The sequence below is a fragment of the Trachypithecus francoisi genome, unplaced genomic scaffold (assembly GCF_009764315.1).
Source record: "Trachypithecus francoisi isolate TF-2019V2 unplaced genomic scaffold, Tfra_2.0 Lachesis_group8, whole genome shotgun sequence".
NCBI lineage: Eukaryota > Metazoa > Chordata > Mammalia > Primates > Cercopithecidae > Trachypithecus > Trachypithecus francoisi.
The window spans coordinates 54,383,506-54,406,460 of NW_022681473.1; the positions used below are offsets into that span (position 1 = coordinate 54,383,506).

General features: G+C 39.4%; 1 long non-coding RNA gene across 1 annotated transcript in view; it reads right to left on the reverse strand.

Annotated features, from left to right (window-relative positions):
• Nucleotides 1–3,587: 3,587 nt before the first annotated feature.
• Nucleotides 3,588–22,955, reverse strand: part of LOC117080373 — a 32,007-nt gene continuing 12,639 nt past the window's right edge. The window contains exons 3-4 of the long non-coding RNA XR_004435807.1: nucleotides 18,780–18,846; nucleotides 3,588–3,938 (exon numbers count right to left, since the gene is read on the reverse strand). This is a non-coding gene — a long non-coding RNA (uncharacterized LOC117080373). The remainder of the gene's footprint in view (nucleotides 3,939–18,779; nucleotides 18,847–22,955) is intronic.

Sequence of the window (22,955 nt, forward strand, 5' to 3'; positions counted from 1 at the left end):
AACAATGCTACTCTTCTAATTTTTCATAAAATGTGTTATTTATATTAACATGTAGTAGGTTTGTTATTGTGTTTTAGGATGTATCAATTCTTAAAAATTTCTCTCATTTCAATTTCTAATACAGCAGCTATCAATAGACATAACACTCACAAACAAAAGCTCTTTGAATCTTCAATTTTTAAGTGTGCAAAGTGGTCTTGAGATAAAAAATGTGGAGAATTAGTGCTGTATTCATTCCATGTTTGCCGTGGCTAGGGGTAAAAAGGAGACGGGAGGGCTGGAAAAGTGAACATTGATAGTGTTCCAGTTGCAACCCTAGTGGGAGAGTTGACATCAAGGAAGTGACATCCCTTAACTTTATCTGCTACTTGGGTAAATCTCTTCATACCTTTTATGGGGCTAAATTTCTTAAGAAACATGAACATCCCTAAGATCCATCAGTAGATGCTAGAAAGTGATCATTTGAGAGAGGTTTAGGGGAGAAAATGAAAGCATTCCCATACAACCCACTCATATGCAGAGCTGCTAGCCCGGCCCCATACAAATTTGAGAAAAGTAGGGAGATCAAATGATAATGAAAAGAAAAGAAAATCACCTGCTGCCAGTTTATGACTCCCTACCCTTAGGCAAACGTACCATGAGTTTGTATACCCTGGCAGGTACTTTCTTCCCCTAGCGCCCTATGATTTACAAGCCCTGAGTTGTAAAGATTGTAAAGTAGTAATACGCAGGATTTTAAGGCACAGACAAAGCCTCAGGACAAGCATTTGGATTCTTACAGATGATGATGGTTAAGCATTTAATCACCAAGAGTTCTATGTATTAACCAAGGTTTGGTGCATTTATGGACAAGAAAAAGTTGGTATTGAATTTTGTAAATTTAGATATATGTGAATCTGCTACAAGATACATTCTCCTTCAGACTATCACAAATTTTCTTTTCGTTTTAAAAGTGACTTCTTATTTTCAGTGAAGGAAACAAATTATTACTATGTCAGTGATAAGGCCCTTCAGTAAGTCAATAATGTTTCAGTAATTCTGAGAACACATAAATCATTCTACTAAAATTATCAGTGAAATGGCTTGGCTCTCCAGAAAAATTCAAAGTAGTTTCTTTGAAGAGTGATAAAATTAACTACTTTCTCTATCTCAATTCTGGTGACTTAATTTGAAATTTTTAAAAGGGTGTCATTGGTGGAGTTACAGGTCCTGGAGAACTGGAAAAATGGAAGTCCCAAATGATAACACATTATCTTAGTTTCTTGTATAACTGCCCTCGTTTTTCATCTTCATTTCACTAAGAGTTAGGATTTGAGAACACCTGGGCCAGGTCTGCTATTATCTTTAGTAATCTTTGAAATTCCCACCTCTCCCTAGAGTAACTAGACAAAATTTTGCAGCAGTTAGTGGCAAAAATAATAGAGATCTGAAATCCAAACACTTTTCACTTCCTCTAGCAATTCCTCTTGCTCCAGGAGAATAGGACTTCATGTGTGTTTATGAAAGAAAAGTGGGCAGAGAAATATTATTAAGGTAAATAAAAGGTGGTATTATGTCCATTTCAATGCCAATATCTTCCGTGATCATTCCTGGGCTATAAAGAACAGACACCACAGAGCTTGTCAAGGATCCTCATATCTTCCTCATTAATGTTTTTCCTTATGCTTTAGGGAAGGAAATCTCCTCTGAGACTTCTTGAAAGATGTAGGAGAGAGAAATGGGTACACTGGTCTCATATGAAAATCTATTCCAACATTCCTACTTCTTTAGCTTTTGGAGTCCTTTCATATATTATGCAAGAGAAGTTCTGGCACCAAACTTCATTGAATGTAGGCCATCAGTGAGTCAAAAATTTAGTCATTCCAGCAAGCTATTAGAGCCATTTCTAGCTTTATCTAAAACATTAAATCTAGACTATCTGGTAAATGTTCTCATATCAATATATTAATCCCGAGACAAAATTATATTCTGTTCCTTTTAGCCTAACACCCTTGGAATCTCTTCTCACACATATTTTCTTGGTTTCTTCTATATGAATTATCAAAATCCTGCATTTTTTTTTTTTTTTTTTTTTTAGTATAGGCAATTTCTCCCCAGGTCTGAATCTCCATTCTGTTGAGCATGCTGAGATCTAACTCAAGTTTGGGTCTAGACTAAAAAATAATCAGCAGTGGGGACGGGTCTTGAGGATAATAAGTATCCCTTGTAAGTCAGCTGCTTCAGATGAATTGGTTATAGAGTTTTCAAGAAGGAAAGGTCAATCTTCTCTGGTTTTTCGTTTGTTTGTTTGTTTGAGACGGAGTTTGCTCTTGTTGCCCAGGCTGGAGTGCAATGGTGCGATCTCGGCTCACCGCAACCTCTGCCTCCCGGGTTCAAGCAATTCTCCTGCCTCAGTCTCCTGAGTAACTGGGATTACAGGCATGTACCACCATGCCTGGCTAATTTTGTATTTGTAGTGGAGACGGGGTTTCTCCATGTTGAGGCTGGTCTCAAACTCCTGACCTCAGGTGATCCACCCGCCTTGGCCTCCCAAAGTGCTAGAATTACAGGCATGAGCCACCGGCCTTTCCACCCACCCCCCACCGAGACAGAGTTTCGCTCTTGTTGCCCAGACTGGAGTGCAATGGTGCAATCTCGGCTCACTGCAACCTCAGCCTCCCGGGTTCAAGCGATTGTCGTGCGTCAGCCTCCCAAGTAGCTGAGATTGCAGGCATGTGCCACCACATCTGGCTGATTTTGTATTTTTTTAGTAGATATGAGGTTTCTCCATGTTGGTCAGCCTGGTCTCAAACTCCCGACCTCAGGTGATCTGCGCTCCCCAGCCTCCCAAAGTACTGGGATGACAGGCGTGAGCCACCGCGCCCGGTAATCTTCTCTGTTATAAGAGGGGCTGCTTCTGCTTATTCCGAGGGACCTGGGCATTTAGCTTCATCCAAGTCCAGTGCAAGTCTTAGAATCCCGCTTGCTCCCAGTGCCCTGATTGTCAAATAAATGATTTAATGAGTCTCTAAATTTAATTTCCATTTTAATTCTGCAACCCACCTAGTTATATTTTTAATAATGTTGATCTTATAGCTATAAGAAATCAGAAACTTTTTTCAAAGTTGCTATAGAAGTTCTCTGTCTGAATTTGACTTGAACTTAGACTTCAAAGCCTTCAATTTGTCATTTTCTGTCTGTAAGGTTTCCAGTGCAGTCATAGATGTCATTCTACTCACAGTCCTTGTTGTTATCTGTACTACCACAATGGTAAAATGCAACAGCCACTTGATCCCTGAAGACAACTACTTCAATAGGTATTTTTTCCCAAGAAACCACAGATGATACTTTAATTAATCATGATCCTACTTATGTTATAGATTACCAGAATCTTGTTTTCCATTGGCAAGGAACTAAGCACTTCATTCAAGGCCAGCAATATCTACAAATTAATCTCAGAATTTTTGGAGGAGTGAAAAAGAATGAATATACTACTTTCATAATTAAGTGGTTCTGAGCTGGCATATAATGAGCAGTCCCTCTTTATGTCAGAGTCCAGTCAGAAAAACAAACAAACAAAAAAACACACTAGGTATTTCAATGGAGGAAATTTATTTATTACAGGGAAATTGGTTACACAGGCATTAGAGGGCTGAAAAAGCATGATACAAAGGCTGAAAAAGCAAAAGTCCTCTAGAAATAATAACTTCAGGAAGCAGCTACCACCTCTAGGGCTGGAGGAACAAAAGGAAAAATATGAAGTAACCAGAACTTAGAAGCCCAGAATTGCAACCACAATCTTTGTGGAAGGTAGAACCATCTGGCTGCTGTTGGTAATCTCTGAGCGGGTAAAGGCAGAATCACTGAGGCTGATTCCGGTAGTGCTGAAAGAAGCGGAAGGCTAGAACCAACTGCCACTGCTCGGGGAAGTGCCTCTAGGTGAAGAAGCATTGCTGGTCCTGTAAGCAACATTAACAAGAACAGTAAAAAACAGGAAATATGTTCTCCTCTCCTTCTGCCTCCCAGTCTCTCTCTAGTGACCCCTATTGGCAGAACCGAACAGGAAGCAAGCTTACAAAGAAGTCTGAGAAACAGTTTGAAGATAACTAGTCCCCATCATTACAGGGAAGAGTACAGAAGGTGGATTTAGAGGTGAGGGGCAATAGGTAAATGACTTGCACAGATGGTGTTCATGCTCAATGTTTCTCTTCTGAACAATTTTGAGATTTGGTGTTAAAGCACCTTCTGGCCAGGCATGGTGGTTTATGCCTGTAATCCCATCACTTTGAGAGGTGGGGTTGGGGTGGGGATTGCTTGAGGTCAGGAGTTTGAGACTACCCTGGGCAACATAGTGAGATGCTCATCTCTATTTTAAAAAAAAGAGAAAAAAAAAAGGACCCAAGGCCATATATCTGTTTCATTTCTAGAAACTCTCCACAGCGTCAGAGGAAGACTGCAAATCTTTTGGTATTACTTTGCCTATGTGGGCTCTTTTTTGGTGCCGTATGAATTTAAGAATTGTGGTCCTACATTCACAGATCATTCCTAGCCTAGTGAAAACAGAGAGAAACAGAAATAAACAACAATATTAGTTTGGGTAGCTGGAGAGGATCAGAGGAGTACTTAAATATTCCTTGCTCTACTCTCAACCCCAGAAATTAAAAGAATAATTGTAGTATTTCATAAATAAGAAGTATTAAGCTCGAAGTAGTTTGCTAGTCACTGACTTACATCATGAACATTAGACACTATAATTCTCAATGTGCCTCAGTTACCACATCTGAAAAAAATGATGATAATAATATCTACCTCACACCAATCTCTTCAGAAATCTTACAGGGAGACGTTACTGTGGATAACATCAAGTTGGCAGGCTAAGTATCTGTTAAAAATTAGCATAAACCTGATGTCAAAGCTGGAGGACAACAGACCATGAAAACAAAAGAAGAAATTTCTGGCAAGTCTCAATTACAAATATGAATTTTAAAATGATAAATAATGTATTACCTAATTAAATCTAATATTATAATATTTTTAAAAATCAATTCATCATGACCCAACAGGATTGCTTCTAAGAAAGTGAGGTTGCCTCAACACTGGGAAATGTTTAATGTAATTAATTACATAAACTCAGATTGAAGGAGAAAATCATGTATTCATCTTGATAAATGCTAAAAACAGCATTTTAAAGATTAAATACTTATTTCTAATTTTAAAAAGAGAAATTCCCTCACAAAGAATTATTAGAAGCCTACATAAAATATCATGCTTTCATGATGAAACACTGGAAGTATTCTCACTAAAGTCAGGAACAAGACAAGGATACCTGCTGTGTCATCTCCAAGTTTAGACTATACATTGTAGAAGATAAGATTTGATAAGAAAAGTAATTAAGAGGTACCAATATGAGAAAGGGAAATACCATTTATAGCTGAAATATTAGAACTAATAAGATATTTAGTAAAGAATGGGCAAATACAAGATCAACACACAAATTTGTGGAAATATACAAGCCTCCTAGATTCAATCAGGAAGAAATAGAAACCTGGAACAGACCAACAACAAGCGGTAACAATGAATGAGTAACTTTTAAAAATTGCCAACAAAAAAAAGTCCAAGACCAGATGGATTCACAGTCGAATTCTATCAGACATTCAAAGAAGAATTGGTACCAATCCAACTGAAACTATTCCAAAAGTAGAGAAAAAGGGAATCCTCCCTAAGTCATTCTGTGAAGCCAGTATCACCCAAATACCAAAACCAGGAGACAACTTAACAAAAAAAGAAAACTACAGACCAGTATCCCTGATGGACATAGATGCAAAAATCCTAAAAAGAAAAAAAAAAAAAACCTAGCTAACCAAATCCAACCACATATCAAAAGATACTTCATGATCAAGTGGTTTTCATACCAGAGATACAGGAACGGTTTAATGTATACAAGTCAGTAAATGTGACACATTACAGAAACAGAATTAAAAACAAAAATCACAGGATCATCTCGATAGATGCAGAAAAAGCATTTTATAAAATCCAGTATCACTTTATGATAAAAACTCTCAACAAAATAGGCATAGAAGGGACATAACTCAAAATAATAAAAGCCATATATGACAAACTCATATCCAACATAATACTGAATGGGGAAAAGTTGAAAGCACTCCCCCCGAGAACTGGAACAAGACAAAGATGCCACTTTCACCACTTCTATTCAACATACTACTGGAAGGGCTGGCTACAGAAATCAGACAAGAGAAAGAAATAAAGGACATCCAAATAGAAATAAGGAAATCAAACTGTTGCTGTTCACTGATTATATGATCGTATAACTAGAAAACCCTAAAGACTCATCCAAAAGTCTCCTAGATCTGATAAATGAATTCAGTAAAGTCTTAGGATACAAAATCAATGTACACAAATCAGTAGCCAATAACCAAGCTGAGAACCAAATCAAGAGCTCAATCCCTTTTACAACAGCTGCAAAATGCAATACAATACTCAGGAATATACTAAACCAAGGAGGTGAAAGATCTGTGCAAGGAAAACTATAAAACATTCCTGAAGGAAGTCATAGATGACACAAACAAATGGAAACACATGCCATACTAATGGATAAGTAGAATAAATATTGTGAAAATGACCATACTCCCTAAAGCACTCTACAGATTCAATGTAATTCCCACCAAAATGCTATCATCATTCTTCACAAAACTAAAAAAAAGCAATTCTTAAATTCATATGGCACCAAAAAAGAGCCCACATAGGCAAAGTAATACTAAGCAAAAAGAACAAATCTGGAGGCATCACATTGCCTGACTTCAAATTACACTATGAGGCTATAGTTATCAAAACAGCATGTTATTGGTATAATAATAGGCATGTATACCAATGTAACAGAATAGAGAATCCAAAAATAAGACCAAATGCTTACAGCCAACTGATCTTTGACAAAACATACAAAAATGTAAACTAGGGAAAGGATACTCTATTCAATAAATGGAGCTGGGAAAACTGGCAAGCCACCTTTAGAGAATGAAACTGGATCCTCATCTCTCAGCTTACACAAAAATCAACACAAGATGGATCAAAGACTTAAATCTAAGACCTGAAACCATAAAAATTCTAGAGGATAACATCAGAAAAACTCTTCTAGACGTTGGCTTAGGCAAAGAATTCATGACTAAGAACCCAAAAGCAAATGCAACAAAACAAGAATAAATAAATGGGACCTAATTAAACAAAGAGCTTCTGCACAGCAAAAGAAATAATCAACAGAGTAATCAGACAACTCACAGAGTGGGAGAAAATATTTGCAAACTATGCATCCAACAAAGGACTAATAACCAGAATCTACAAGGAACTCAAACAAAGAAAAAAAAAAAAAGCCTATTGAAAAATGGGCAAGGAATATGAATAGAAAATTCTCAAAAGAGGATATACAGGCTGGGCATAGTAGCCTGTAATCCCAGCACTTTTGGAGGCTGAGGTAGGTGAGTCACTTTGAGCTCAGGAGTTCAAGACCAGCCTGGGCAACATGATGAAAACCTATCTGTACAAAAATTAGCCAGGTATGGTGGCTCATACCTGTAGTCCCATCTATTTGGAAGGTTGAGGCTGGAGGATCAGTTGAGCCCAGAAAGCAGAGGTTGCACTGAGCTGAGATAACATCACTGTACTCCAGCCTGGGTAACAGAGTAAAACTCTTGTCTCAAAGAGAAAAAAAAAAAAAAAAGAAAAAAGGTGGCAATAAACATATGAAAAAATGTTCAACAACATTAATTAGCAGGGAAATGCAAATTAAAACCACAATGAGATACCACTTTAATCCTGCAAGAATGGGCATACTTTAAAAGTCAAAAATCAATAGATGTTGGTGTGGGTATGGTGAAAAGGGAACACTTTTACACTGCTGGTGGGAATGTAAACTAGTACAACCATTAAGGAAAACAGTATGGAGATTCCTTAAAGAACTAAAAATAGAACTACTACTCAATGCAGCAATCCCACTACTGGGTATCTACACAAAAGAAAACAAGTCGTTATATGAAAAAGACACATGTACACACATGTTTATAGCAGCACAACTCACGATTACAAAAATGTGGAACCAACCTAAGTACCCATCAACCAACGAGTGGATAAAGAAAATATGGTGTATATATATATACCATGGAACACTACTCAACCATAAAAAAAAATAAAATAATGTCTTTTGCAGCAACTTGGATGAAGCTGGAGGCCATTATTCTAAGGTAGGTAACTCAGGAATGGAAAACTAAATATCATATGTTCTCACTTATAAGTGGGGCGGAGCTAAGCTAGGAGGATGCAAAGGCATAAGAATGAATTAACAGAATGTTGAGACTTGGGGTGGGGGAAGGGTGGAAGAGGGATAAAAGACTACATATTTTATACAATGTACACTGCTCAGGTGGCAGGTGCAGCAGATCCCAGAAATCACCACTAAAGAACTTGTCCTGTATTCCAAAAACTATTTAAATGTTTTCAAATTAAAATTTTTTATAAAGATCAACACACAAAATTCAGTAACTAGGGACTTTCATCTGCCCATACTGGCAGAGTACCTTGGTTATACTAACCCTCGTTTAGATAACAATAATAAAATCTGGAAAAAAAAATTTAAATTATTCAAAGGCACTGGAGGCTGGGTGTGATAACTCACACCTGTAATCCCAGCACTTTGGGAGTCTGAGGGGGGCAGATCACCTGAGGTCAGGAGTTCAAGATCAACATGGTGAAATACTATCTCTACTAAAAACACAAAAAATTAGCCGAGCATGGTGATGCAACCTGTAATCCCAGCTACTCGGGAGACTGAGGCATGAGAATTGCTTGAACCCAAGAGGCAGGGTGTGAGCCGAGATTGTGCCACTGCACTCCAAACTGGGCAATAGAGTGAGACTTCATCTCAAATAAAATAAAATAAAATAAAATAAAATAAAATAAAGTGCCTGACAGATAAATAAGTGCTTAATAAGGCAACAAGGGGAATTGCTAAAGGCCAGGAGTTGCAGACCAGCCTAGGCAACATAGCAAGACCCTATCTCTATGACAAATAAAAACTTAGCCAGGCCTGGTGGTGTATGCCCATAGTCCTAGCTACTTGGGGGACTGAGGCAGATGGATCCCTTGAGCCCAAGACATTGAGGCTGCAGCGAACTATGATCACACTACTGCACTCTAGCCTGGGTGACAAAGATAGACCCTGTCTCAAACCACACACACACACACACACACACACACACACAAACACATACACAAAACACAACAACTCCAAAGGAACACAATAATTCTCTGATAACAGATCTGAAAAAAAAGGAAATTTATGAAATGCTTGAAAAGAATGAGAAACTCAGTGAGTTACAAAAGAACACAGGTAAAAAACAGAAATCAAGGAAACAATTTATGATTGGGAGGCTGAGGCAGGCAGATCACAAGGTCAGGAGATCGAGACCATCCTGGCTAACACGGTGAAATTCCGTCTCTACTAAAAGAAAAATACAAAAAATAGCTGAGCATGGTGGTGGGTGCCTGTAGTCCCAGCTACTCGGAAGGTAGGAGAATGGCCTGAACCCGGGAGGTGGAGCTTGCAGTGAGCCAAGATCGTGCCACTGGAGACAGAGCGAGACTCTCTCAAAAAAATAAAAATAAAAAAAATAATAATTCAACAATGCAATAGGTATCATTTAATAAAAAACAAACAGGTGACCGAGCACAGTCGCTCATGCCTGTAATCCCAGCACTTTGGGAGGCCGAGGTGGACAGATCACGAGGTCAGGAGATCAAGACTATCCTGGCTAACACGGTGAAACCCCGTCTCTACTAAAAAATACAAAAAAATTAGCCGAGTGTGGTGGTGGGCACCTGTACTCCCAGCTCCTCAGGAGGCTGAGGCAGGAGAATGGTGTGAACCCAGGAGGCGGAGCTTGCAGTGAGCCAAGTTACTCCAGCCTGGGCAACAGAGTGAGACGCTGTCTAAAAAAAAAAAAAAACACGCACACACACACACACACAGAAATCCTGGAACTGAAGAATTCAATGAATGAAATAAAAAATACTAAAATACTATAGACAACTTCAACAACAGACTAGATCAGGCAAAAGAAATAATTTCTGGCTGGGCACATTGGCTCATGCCTGTAGTCCTAAGACTTTGGGAGACCGAGGTGGGCAGATCACTTGAGGTAAGGAGTTTGAGACCAGCCTGGCCAACATGGTGAAACCATGTCTCTACTAAAAATACAAAAATTAGTTGGGCATGGTGGCACACACCTGTAGTCCCAGTTACTCAGGAGCTGAGGCAGGAGAATCACTTGAACCCAGGAGGTGGGGGTTGCAGTAAGCTGAGATTGCGCCACTGCACTCTAGCCTTGGTGATAGAGTGAGACTCCATCTCAGGAAAAAAGAAAGGAAGAAAGAAAAGAAAGAAAGAAGAAAAGAAAGAAGGAAGGAGAAGGGGAAGGGGAAGGGGAGGGAATTTCTGAACTTGAAGACAGCTTAGAAAAAAAAAAAAAAATGAAGAAAGCCTACATAACATATAGAACACCATAAAGTGACCAAATGTTCAAATTCTGGGAATTTCAGAAGGAAGAGAAATGAGCAAAGGCATAGGAAATCTATTTAACAAAATAATAGCTGACAATTTCCCAAGTCTGGCAAGAGATTTAGACATCCCAGATACAGCTCAGAGATCCTCGAATAGCTTCGACCAAAAAGGTCTTCTCAAAGACATATTATAGTCAAACTGTCAAAAGTCAAAGACAAAGAGAGAATTCTAAAAAGAGCAAGATAAAAGCATCAAGTCACGTATAAGGGAATCCCCATCAGTCTAACAGCAGATTTCTCAGCAGAAACTTTACAGGCCAGAAGAGAATAGAATGGTATGTTTAAAACACTATCAGCCAAAAATACTAAACCCAGCAAAGCTATCCTTCAAAAATGAAGAGAAATAAAATGCCAGACAAGCAAAAACTGAGGGAACTCATCACCACTAGACTGGTCTTACAAGACAGGCTTAAGTCAGTCCTATATCTGAAAGCAAAAGGACAATATTTGCCATCAAGCAAACACATGCAAATGTAAAACTGGTACAGTAGATACATAAATAAGAAAGAGGAAGAAGTCAAACATTACCACTACAGAAATCCACTAAACCTCAATGATAAACAGTAAAAGAGGAAGAAAGGGACAAAGGATATACAGACAAGCACAAAACAACAAAATGACAGAAATAAGTTCTCACATATAAATAATCATTTTTGTTTTGTATTTGTTTGTTTTTAGACAGTCTCACTCTCTTGCCCAGGCTGGAGTGCAGTAGCATGTTCTCGGCTCACTGCAACCTCTGCCTCCCAGGTTCAAGCAATCCTCCTGCCTCAGCCACCTGGGTAGCTGGGACTATAGGCGTATACCACCATGCCCGGCTAATTTTTGTATCTTTTGTAGAGATGAGGTTTTGCCATGACATCCAGGCTGGTCTCAAACTCCTGGACTCAAGCAATCATCCCACCTCAGATAAAGAATAATGTTATCTCCATTATCTGGCAAAAGGCTTTACTAAATTGGTTGCCCAATAAAGAAAGAAAATGTTGATGCAAGCAAACAAATAAAAATGGAATAGGGAATTTCCTACCGCTCATTGATTGTTATGATACCAGTTGAATTAATATATCACAGTAACAGTTGCATCACATCAAAAAAACTATGTGATTATCTCAACAGATGTAGATAAGCATTTGATCCCTTCACAATAAAAACTCTCAACAAATTAGGCACAGGAGGAACATACCAAAACATACTAAAGGCCATATATGACAAACCCACAGCTAACCTACTCAGTGAGAAAAGCTGAAAGCCTTTCCTCTAGGAACTAGAACAAGACAAAAATTCTCACTTTCACTACACTTATTCAACATAGTACTGGAAGTCCTATCCAAGCAATCATGCAAAAGAGAGAAATAAAAAGCATCCAAATTGAAAAAGAGGAAGTGTGGCTGGGCACCATGGCTCACGCCTGTAATCCCAACACTTTGGGAGGCCAAGGTGGGCAGATCACCCGAAGTCAGGAGTTCGAGACCAGTCTGGCCAACATGGCAAAACCCTGTCTCTACTAAAAATACGAAAAGTAGCCTGGTGTGGTGGTGCATGCCTGTAATCCCAGCTACTCAGGAGGCTGAGGCAGTAGAATCACTTGAACCCAGGAGGCTGAGGTTGCAGTGAGCAGAGATTGTGCCATTGCACTCCAGCCTGGGAAACAAGAGCAAAACTCTATCTTAGGAAAAAAAAAAAGTAAAAGAGGAAGTCAAATTGCCCCTCTTTGTAGATGACATGATCTTATATATAGAAAAACCTAAAGGCACTGCCAAAAAACTTTTAGGACCAATAAATGAAATCAGTAAAGTTGCAGGATACAAAATCAACATACAAACATCAGTAGCATTTTTATATACCAATAACAAACTACACAAAAAACAAATCAATAAAATAATCCCTACAATAGCTACAAACAAAATGCCTAGGAATAAATTAGCCAAGGAAGTGAAAGACCTCTACAAGGGAATCTATAAATCACCAATGAAAGAAATTGAAGAGGACACAAAAAAATGGAAAGACATCTCATCCTCATGAATTGGAAGGATTAATATTGTTAAAATGGCCATACTACTTAAGGCAATTTACAGATTCAATGCATGCCCTATAAAAATACCAATTACATTCTTTATAGAAATAGAAAAAAAAAAAAAATCCTGGGCTGGGTGTAGTGGCTCACGCCTATATTCCCAGCACTTTGAGAGGCTGAGGAAGGTGGATCACAAAGTCAAGAGATAGAGACCATCCTGGCCAACATGGTGAAACCCCGTCTCTATTAAAAATAGAAAAATTAGCCGGGCATGATGGCAGGCACCTGTAGTCTCAGCTACTCAGGAGGCTGAGGCAGGAGAATCACTTGAACCTGAGAGGCAGAGGTTGCAGCGAGCCAAGATTGTACCACCGTACTCCAGCCTGGTGACAGAGCGAGACTCGGTTTCAAAAAAAAAAAAAATCCTAAAATGCGTATGGAACCAAAAAAGACCCTGATTAGACAAAGCAATCCTAAGCAACAAGAACAAAGCTGGAGGCATCATACATACAAAAATCAATTCAAAATGAATTAAAAACATAAACTTAAGACCCAAAATTATAAAAAATACTAAAAGATAAAATAGAAGAAATGCTTCAGGACATTAGTCCAGGCAAAGATTTATGGCTAAAACTTCAAAAACACAGGCAACAAAAACCAAAATAGATAAATAGAACAATATTAAACTTCAGCAAAGGACTAGCATCTAGAATATGTAAAGAATTCTCATGCCTGTAATCCCGGCACTTTAGGAGGCCAAGAAGGGAGGACTGCTTGAGACCAGAAGTTCGAGACCAGCCTGGGGAACATAGTGAGACTCTGTCTCTAAAAAAATACAAAATTAGCCAGGCATCCTAGCTACTTGGGAGGCTGAAGCCACATGATCATTTGATCCCAGGAGTTTAAGGTTTCAGTGAGCTATCATTGCACCACTGTATTCCGGCCTGGGTCGCAGAGCCCGATCCTGTCCCCCTACCAAAACAAAAAAAATTCCTAAAACTCAACAGTAAAAAAAAAAAAAAAATCCAATTAGAAAATAAACAAAAACAAAAGACATGAAGAGACATTTTATCAATTAAGATATACAGATGGCAAATAACACATTAAGAGATGTTCAACATATTAGCCATAGGAAGAAATACAAATTAATACTACAGTGAGATATCACTATGCACCTACTAGGTTGGCTAAAATATAAATTGTAACAATGCCAAATATTAGCAAGAATGTTGAAACACCTGATCATTCATACATTGCTAATGGAAATGTAAAATGGTACAGCCAAACTGGAAAACAGTTTTTCAATTTTTTAAAAAGTTAGACATAAAATTACCATCCATTATACCATGCATATAATTGCACTCTTAGGCATATATCCTGAAAAATGAAAACTCATGTTCACACAAAACCTGTACCCAAAAGTTTATAGCACCTTTATTCATAATAGCCAAAAACTGGAAATAACCAAGATGTCCTTCAACATGTGACAGGTTAAACAAGTTGTGGTATACCCATACTATGGAATACGGATCAGCAATAAAAAGGAATGAACTATTGTTATATTATCTTGGTGAATCTCCAGAGAATTATGCTAAGTGAAAAAAATTTCAATCTCAAAACGTTATCTAATGTATATAAATGATTCCACTTATTATAACATTCTCTATAGCCCAGGTTGCAATGCAGTGGCATGATCACAGCTCACTGCAACCTCTGCCTCCAGGGTTCAAGCAATTCTCCTGCCTCAGCCTCCTGAGTATCTGGGACTACAGGCGCTGGCTAATTTTTGGTATTTTAGTAGAGATGGAGGTTTCACCATGTTGCCCCGGCTGGTCTCAAACTCCTGAGCTCACGCAATCTGCCTGCCTCGGCCTCCCAGTGTACTGGAAATACAGGCATAAGCCACTGTACCTGGCCTACATAATATTCTTGACATGGCAAAACTACAGAAATGGAGAACAGATTAGTTGTTGCCAGGGGTTAAGTGGGAGTGGCAGAGAAATGAGTGTAACTATAAATGGACAACACCAGAGATTCTGATGGAAATTCTCTTTATCTTGATTGTATCAATGTCAACATCCTTGTGATATTGTACTGGAGTTGTATAAGATGTTACTACTGGGAAAAGTGAGTAAAGGGTACCTGAGATCTCTCTGTATTATTTCTCACAACTGCATGTGAATCCACAGTTATCTCAAAATAAACGGTTTAAATTTTTTAATCTACGAGGAAAAAAAAGAACTGTAAAAAGTAAGAGCAATTTTGGGAGCGGAAAGTAGGAAGGGAGTCAAAACAAGAATGGCAGAATGTTGATAATTGTTGAAACTTTGGGGTGGGTACGTGGCAGCTCATAACCATTCTGTTTACTTTGTATATATTTGAAATCTTCCATAATAAAAGAAAAATTAAATTATCAGGTAGGATATAGAAAAAATAATAATAATAAATAATAACTTCTCTCATCGATAATTAACTATTAGAAAATAGAATTTTACGGCCGGGCGCGGTGGCTCAAGCCTGTAATCCCAGCACTTTGGGAGGCCGAGACGGGTGGATCACGAGGTCAGGAGATCGAGACCATCCTGGCTAACACGGTGAAACCCCGTCTCTACTAAAAATACAAAAAAAAAAAACTAGCCGGGCAAGGTGGCGGGCGCCTGTAGTCCCAGCTACTCGGGAGGCTGAGGCAGGAGAATGGCGTAAATCCGGGAGGCGGAGCTTGCAGTGAGCCGAGATCCGGCCACTGCACTCCAGCCTGGGTGACAGAGCGAGACTCCGCCTCAAAAAAAAAAAAAAAAAGAAAATAGAATTTTACAACTGTATTCATGATAAAACCATAACTATAAAATAACAGAGAATTAACTGTGTAATAAACATTAAGACTCAGATAAAGAAAATTACATAAATATACTGAAAATCCTAAAAAAAAAAAAAAAGACAAAAGCAGACCTAGGCCGGGCGCGGTGGCTCAAGCCTGTAATCCCAGCACTTTGGGAGGCCGAGACGGGCGGATCACGAGGTCAGGAGATCAAGACCACCCTGACTAACACGGTGAAACCCCGTCTCTACTAAAAACTACAAAAAAAAACTAGCCGGGCGAGGTGGCGGCGCCTGTAGTCCCAGCTACCCGGGAGGCTGAGGCAGGAGAATGGCGTGAACTCGGGAGGCGGAGCTTGCAGTGAGCCACAGCACTCCAGCCTGGGTGACAGAGCGAGACTACGTCTCAGGAAAAAAAAAAAAAAAAAGCAGACCTAAATGATGGCCTAAATAAATGGAAAAACACACCATGATCCAGACTGAAAAGACTCACTACTATAAAAATGCCAACTCTCCTACATTTATTTAATGTATGATTCTTAACCAAAATCCCAGTGTTATTATTTATAGAGCCTAAAAAGCTCATTCTAATGTTACTATTGAAGAAAAAATGCACAAGATTTTGCCCTGCAATTTGGGGGGAAAAAAAAGAATGAGGAAAAACATTGTATATCAGATATCAAGATAGATTATGCAGTTACAGAAAACAGTAAAAATTAAATAATGCAATATTAATACTGAATTAGGCAAATGGCTCTCTCTAGAAATAGAATCAAGAATTACGAATGTTTGATATTTTTGAAAGATGGCATTTCAAATTACTGGGATTAAAATGAACTAATTAGCATATTTGAAGCAACTGGCTAAATATTTGGTAAAATAATAAAATAGGTTCCTTTCTCATAGCTATTCAGAATACACCTCACAAGGATTAAAGAGCACTTGATGCTTTTAAAAATAGCAGAAACAATATGAGGACACTATTTTATAATCTTAAGGTAGGGATGATAGAAGAGTTTCCTTCTTAAGAAGACACAAATCCCAAAAGTCATAAATGTGTGAGGCAAAGTAGCAAACATCTGCCTCTGGCTAGCCACACAGTCCGCCCTTGCTGTGAAGAACCACGTTTGGTCATTCTGCTTGTCAGCATAAACTTCCCAAACCCCTGACTCAGTGATTGAGCTCAGCTCTCTGGAAAAATGCTTGAAGACCATAAGTAGGATAGAGCACAATTTCCCACGTCTGAATCACTGCATTTGTGGAAAAGATAAGTTCAGTGAGCCCTTACCTTTTCCTATCCATAACATCTGACAGGATTAATGAATATGCCTCTGTGATCTATAACTAAATGTACTCTCGCTCCTGAACTTTGATGAGATTTTGCTCTAATGTAACCTCTGAGCACCTTTAGGTAACTTCCAAGCACATGCAGAACCTCCACCGCCTGTATAGAAGCTGAGGGCTGAAACGCTGCTTTGGAGCAGTCTAACAGAGACTCTCTGAAAGACTCTCCCGGGTTGCAATGCTCACTAAGACTCTGAATAAAACTAACGTTGTGGCTGGGTGCGGTGGCTCAAGCCTGTAATCCCAGCACTTTGGGAGGCCGAGACAGGCAGATCACGAGGTCAGGAGATCGAGACCATCCTGGCTAACAAGGTGAAACCCCGTCTCTACTAAAAAATACAAAAAACTAGCCAGGTGTGGTGGCGGGCGCCTGTAGTCCCAGCTACTTGGGAGGCTGAGGCAGGAGAATGGCGTAAACCCGGGAGGCGGAGCTTGCAGTGAGCTGAGATCCGGCCACTGCACTCCAGCCTGGGCGACAGAGCAAGACTCCATCTCAAAAAAAAAAAAAAAAAACTAACGTTGTAACTTCTGAGAATTAACTAATGTTAATTCTTTAAAAGCCTAACTTTTTTTCCTTTAGTTGACAAATGAAAAGATTGATTTCATAATTTTATTTTATTTTATTTTATTTTATTTGAGACAGGGTCTTGCTCTATCACCCAAGCTGGAGTGCAGTGGTGCCATCATGGCTCACAGCAGTCTCAACTTCCTGGGCTCAAGCAACCCTCCCTGCTCAGTCTCCCAAGTAGCTGAGACTATGTGTGTGCGCCACTACACTGGACTTGATTTCATAAATTTATTAAAAACTTTTTCTTCAGCAAGAAAAAAGATAACAATGTAACAGCAAGCTGGGAAACATACCTAACCCAGTATTCATAATCAAAATATTTTAAGAGATTTTACAATCAATAAGACACAGACCAGCCTGGGCAATTTAGTGAGACCTCGTTTCTACAAAAAAAAAAGGCAGTAATAAATAAATAACAATTAGCCAGACATGGTGGCATGTGCCTGTAGTCCCAGCTACTTGGGTGGCTGAGGCAAGAGGATCACTGGAGCCCAGGAGATTGAGGTTGTAGTTAGTCATGACGGCACCATTGCACTCCAGGCTGGGTGACAGAGTGATACCCTGTGGAAGGAAGGAGGAAAGGAAGGAAGGAAGGAAGGAGGGAGGGAGGGAGGGAGGGAAAGAAAAAGAAAGAAAGAGAGAGAGAGGAAGGAAGGAAGAAAGGAAGGGAGGGAGGGAAGGAAGGAAAAGAGAGAGAGAGAAAGAAAGGAAGGAAGGAGAGAGAGAGAAGGAAAGAAGGAAGGAGAAAAAAAGAAAGAAAGAAAGAAAGAGGAGAGAAAGAGAGAAGGAAAGAGAAACAGAAACAGAAACTCACCCCATGGGGAAAATGAGAATGTCTCTGAACAGGTAGTTCACAAAAGAATAAATGTAAATGGTTGATAAACTTACAAAAAGATGCTCAACCTTATTAGTGGTTAAGAAAATTAAAATGAATTTTTAATCTGTCACATGGCAAAATTTAGAGAGACTGATACTATACAAAGCAATGTTGACCATAGGAGAAAGACACTCTTGTGTGCTATTTATGGAAGTACATTGGTAAGGCTTTTTGGGGTACAATTTAATACATATCTTTTCAGCATGAAAGTTTAAGCCATGTTAGAAATCTAACCTACAGCAGTACACACATAGATGTGCAAAGATGTATATATAGGACATTCATTGTAGCGTTGCTTCTAATGTTGAAAAATTAGAACAACTCAAGAATCTTTTCATAAGGGAATGATTAAATAAATCAACTGGGAAACTATGCACCTATTAAAAAGAAAGATTTACATGCTGACATGAAAATTTATTCAAGGCATATTGAAAAGGTCAAAACATTATAAATATTTTATAAGTTGTGGAATAATTTATAGAATATATCAGTCATATACATTAGTATGTATACATATACATCTGGATAGATACAAAACAATTAACTGTGATTACCTTTGGTTAACGAGGAGAATGGGATGGGAGGACACAAAATGAGAACTTTTTTGTGGTATGCTCAATTCTGCAAGTAAAAAAAAAAATCACAGTAAGAATGATTTATTGTGAAATGTTTGTAATTACAGTTTTTTGTTGTAGAATATATGTTACATGGGAGGCACTCAAAACCTCAAAGTAATGATACTGCATAAATTCAAGGCACTGATATTATCATACTTATTATTATTGCCAGCATTCTTATCCTCCACAACTATCAACACTGATATGCCTTTCATCAGAGAAATTTAAACAAGATTTACAAATAGAAGTTCATTTAATCACAGAGCACACCTTTGAGGCAAGGCTATAATTCCAAAATACAGACATAATAAATGACTTGCCCAGAGTCTCAAACAAGTCAGGAAATGATCCAGAGCCAAGATTCCACTCTCGTACAAATAAATACATATACTGGCTCTCAGCACAGTGCTATAAATAAACCCATCCGCTGGCATTTCAGTCTCTCCCCAAGTAATTGAGTGTTTAAATGACTTGTAAACCTTCACTTTGGCTTTAAAAATTGTCTATATCTAGCATTATTTTTAAAGGGGTGGCTTTTAAAAGTTGAACATCAACCTTCCCGAGAAAGTTAAGGGAGTAAGATTAGTTTTCACCTTCTATAAGAGGGTAACTCTGGAAGAACATAGTGTTTTTCCAAATGACAGTTCTGACTATATTATTTAGCCCAAGATCAATAACTTAGCAGAACTACTCTGTAACTGCATTATCCCAATCCTGAAAACTTTCTTAAGAAAAGGAAGTATAAAAGACACTGATCTGAATCAGGAAAACTGATCCAAGCACTGCCTATTCCAAAAACTGTATGTTGCATATAGTTTTGCATAACCCCATCAACTTCTCTAAACCTCAGATTCCTCACTCCTTGTAAATAGGGATGAGAATACCTCCCTGCTTAATTAAATAAGTTGTCTCAAGTTTCAAATGAGAGAGCGATTGTGAAGGTACTCTGTAAAGTTCCAGACAAATGATTATCAATGGGCCAGGTACAGTGGCTCACACCTGTAATCCCAGCACTTTGGGAGGCCAAGGTGAGCAGAGCACTTGAGCTCAGGAGTTTTGAGCCCAACCTGGGCAACATGGTGCAACCCCATCTTTACCAAAAATACAAAAAAAAAGCTGGGAGTCAGGGTGGGCACCTGTAGTCCCAGCTACCAGGGAGGCTGAGGTGGGAGAATCACTGGAGCCCAGGAGGTGGAAGTGGCAGTGAGCCAAGACTGTGCCACTGCACTTCAGCCTGGGTGACAGAGTGAGACCCCGTCTCAAAAACAAATTATTTTAATTAAATTATTATTATTTGAAACTTGGGTTCTCAATACAAGTAAACCTGTCCTCCTCAAAAATATGAAAAAGTGTCTGATTTGTAATATTCAAGCCTCTCAATTTGGGGCCCAATAATTTGTTTTTTTCTAGACCAAGAGTTTCAACTGCAGTGTCTAGAAAAGGAGTATATGACATTTGTGAGGTGTGTCATGATTTAAAGTAACAAAGTGATTAGCTTTTTATAAATTAAAGAGAATTACACTAGAGATGTTGCAATATCTGCCACAGTTATTTTCTGAGTGAACTGCCCTCCTTCACCTTCTGCTGTACCTGCTGTACACACAATCCTGCCTTTTTAATTTTTTTGAGACGGAGCCTCGCTCTGTCGCCCAGGCTAGAGTGCAATGGTTCAATCTCAGCTCACTGCAACCTCTGCCTCCTGGGTTCAAATGATTCTCCTGCCTCAGCCTCCTGAGTAGCTGGGACTACAGGTGTGCCCCACCACATCCAGCTAATTTTTGTATTTTCAGTAGAGACAGCGTTTCAGTATGTTGGCCAGGCTGGTGTCAAACTCCTGACCTCAGGTGATCTGCTCGCCTCGGTCTCCCAAAACGCTGGGATTACAGGTGTGAACCACTGTGCCTGGCTTGTTTTGTTTTGTTTTTTGAGTCAGAAGTCTTACTCTGTCACTCAGACTGGAGTGCAATAGTGTGATTTCAGCCCACTGCAACCTCCACTTCCTGGGTTCGAGTGATTCTCCTGCTTCAGCTTCCGGAGCAGCTGGGATTACAGGCTTGCACCCCATCATGCCCAGTTAATTTTTGTATATTCCTACTCTTTTTTTTTAACCACAACCAGATCTGGATTAAAAGGTGAGCAGTTGGGGAGTTGCCCAAATGATTTCTCTGAAAGGGGAACTGAAATATCACTGGAATAATCAGTAGCTATAGAGCCAATTAACATTTGCATAGGCAAATTCTTACCCAAGTAGAGGAATATAAAATTTTTCCTGCTTCAGGGAAGTGGAAACTAAAAACAATAGTATTAATCTTTCAACCTAAATAACAGAGGGAGGCTGTCTAGAAGAAAATGATGTTTATTTGGGAATAAAGCATTCCAGTGGGAATATGTGTGCCATAGTAAACTATGTGCATATTCAGGGAGGTAAGGGAAGACAAAGGTTTTTAAAGGGAAAAATGTGGAGGATTATAATTATTTTGAGATAATTATCTTTGGCTACAAAGATCAGTAGCAAGGGTGACACCAGTCCAAGATTGCACAGGGAGTTGCTGGGCAGATGTCCTTGAAGAAGTATTTTTTGTGTAATATTTTGACAGCGTTTGTGCAAGGTTGTGGTTTTGCAGTGTTTTGTGACAGTTTTTATTAGCAGGCATCTGTGCATGAGAATCCTCTCTTAATGGCCTTCCTGGGTTCTACTTGTCTGTTTTTTATTTGTTTGTTTGTTTGTTTGTTTCCCCACACACACTAGGGACTCTATCTTGATTCTGACAATTTTCACAAACCTAAGAGTTATTGGATTTATTTTTGTTGTTGTTGTTTGAGACAGGGTCTTGCTATGTTTCCCAGGCTGGCCTGGAACTCCTGAATGGCATAAAATGTTACAAGGGATTGCATCTGAAGAAGGAGCCAAGAAATGGTTTTTTTTGTTGTTATTGTCTATAATACTTTAGTTGTACTTGAATTTTTAAACTCTATGCTTCCATTGCTTGGATAAAAATTAAAATTAAAACAAAACAACAAAAAGAATACCTCAAACTTGGGCCTTTAAGCCAGAACAAGTGAACTACACATCACAAGACCACCAGCTGAGGAGAGGGAGTTCCAGACATTCCTGACCATAGTTGCCTTACTTTCCACCTAGTAAGGGAGGAGACCACTCCTCATATCATCTTATGCCCAATTTCTGCCTCCAAAGAAAGAAGAAGTAAAAACTAAAAGGCAGAAATGAAATCCAAAGGCAGACAGCCTGGCGCCACACCCTGGGCCTGGTAGTTAAAGATCGACCCCTGACCTAATCGGTTATGTTATCTATAGATTACAGACATTGTATAGAAGCGTATTGTGAAAATCCCTATCTTGTTTTGTTCCGATCTAATTACCCTGTGCATGCAGCCCTCAGTCGCATACCCCCTGCTTGCTCAATCAATCACGACCCTCTCACACGCACCCCCTTAGAGTTGTGAGCCCCTAAAAGGGACAGGAATTGCTCACTTGGGGAGCTTGGCTCTTGAGACAGGAGTCTTGCTGATGCCCCTGGCTGAATAAACTCCTTCCTTCTTTAACTTGGTGTCTGAGGAGTTTTGTCTTCTGCTTGTCCTGCTACATTTCTTGGTTTCCTGACTGGGAAGTGAGGTGATTGGCGGATGGTCGGATGGTCTAGACACCTCCTTAGGCTGCTTAAGCCTGCCCTGTGGAACATCCCTGCGGGGGACTGCAACCAGCCTGAGCAACGCGGTTCCTGAGAGTGCTCCTGGGTAGGCATTTGTCCCAGTGGGACGCCTCGCCTGAGCAGGGTGTGGCAGGCCCCCGTGGAGGATCAAAGCAGTGGCTGAACACCGGGAAGGAATGGGCACTTGGAGTCTGGACATCTAAAACGTAGTAAGACTAGTCTTTGAAACTTGCCCACTCCATTTGAGTGGAAGCGTGGCCTGATCACCCATGGTGTGCCTTTATCGGCACTTTGGTTTTGGTTTTGACTTTGTTTGAATTGCTTGACGGGACCAGTCTTGGGAACTTGCCCACTCCATTTGAGTGGAAGCGTGGCCTGATCACCCAGGGCGTGCCTTTATCGGCACTTTGGTTTTGGTTTTGACTTGGTTTGAACTGCTTAAC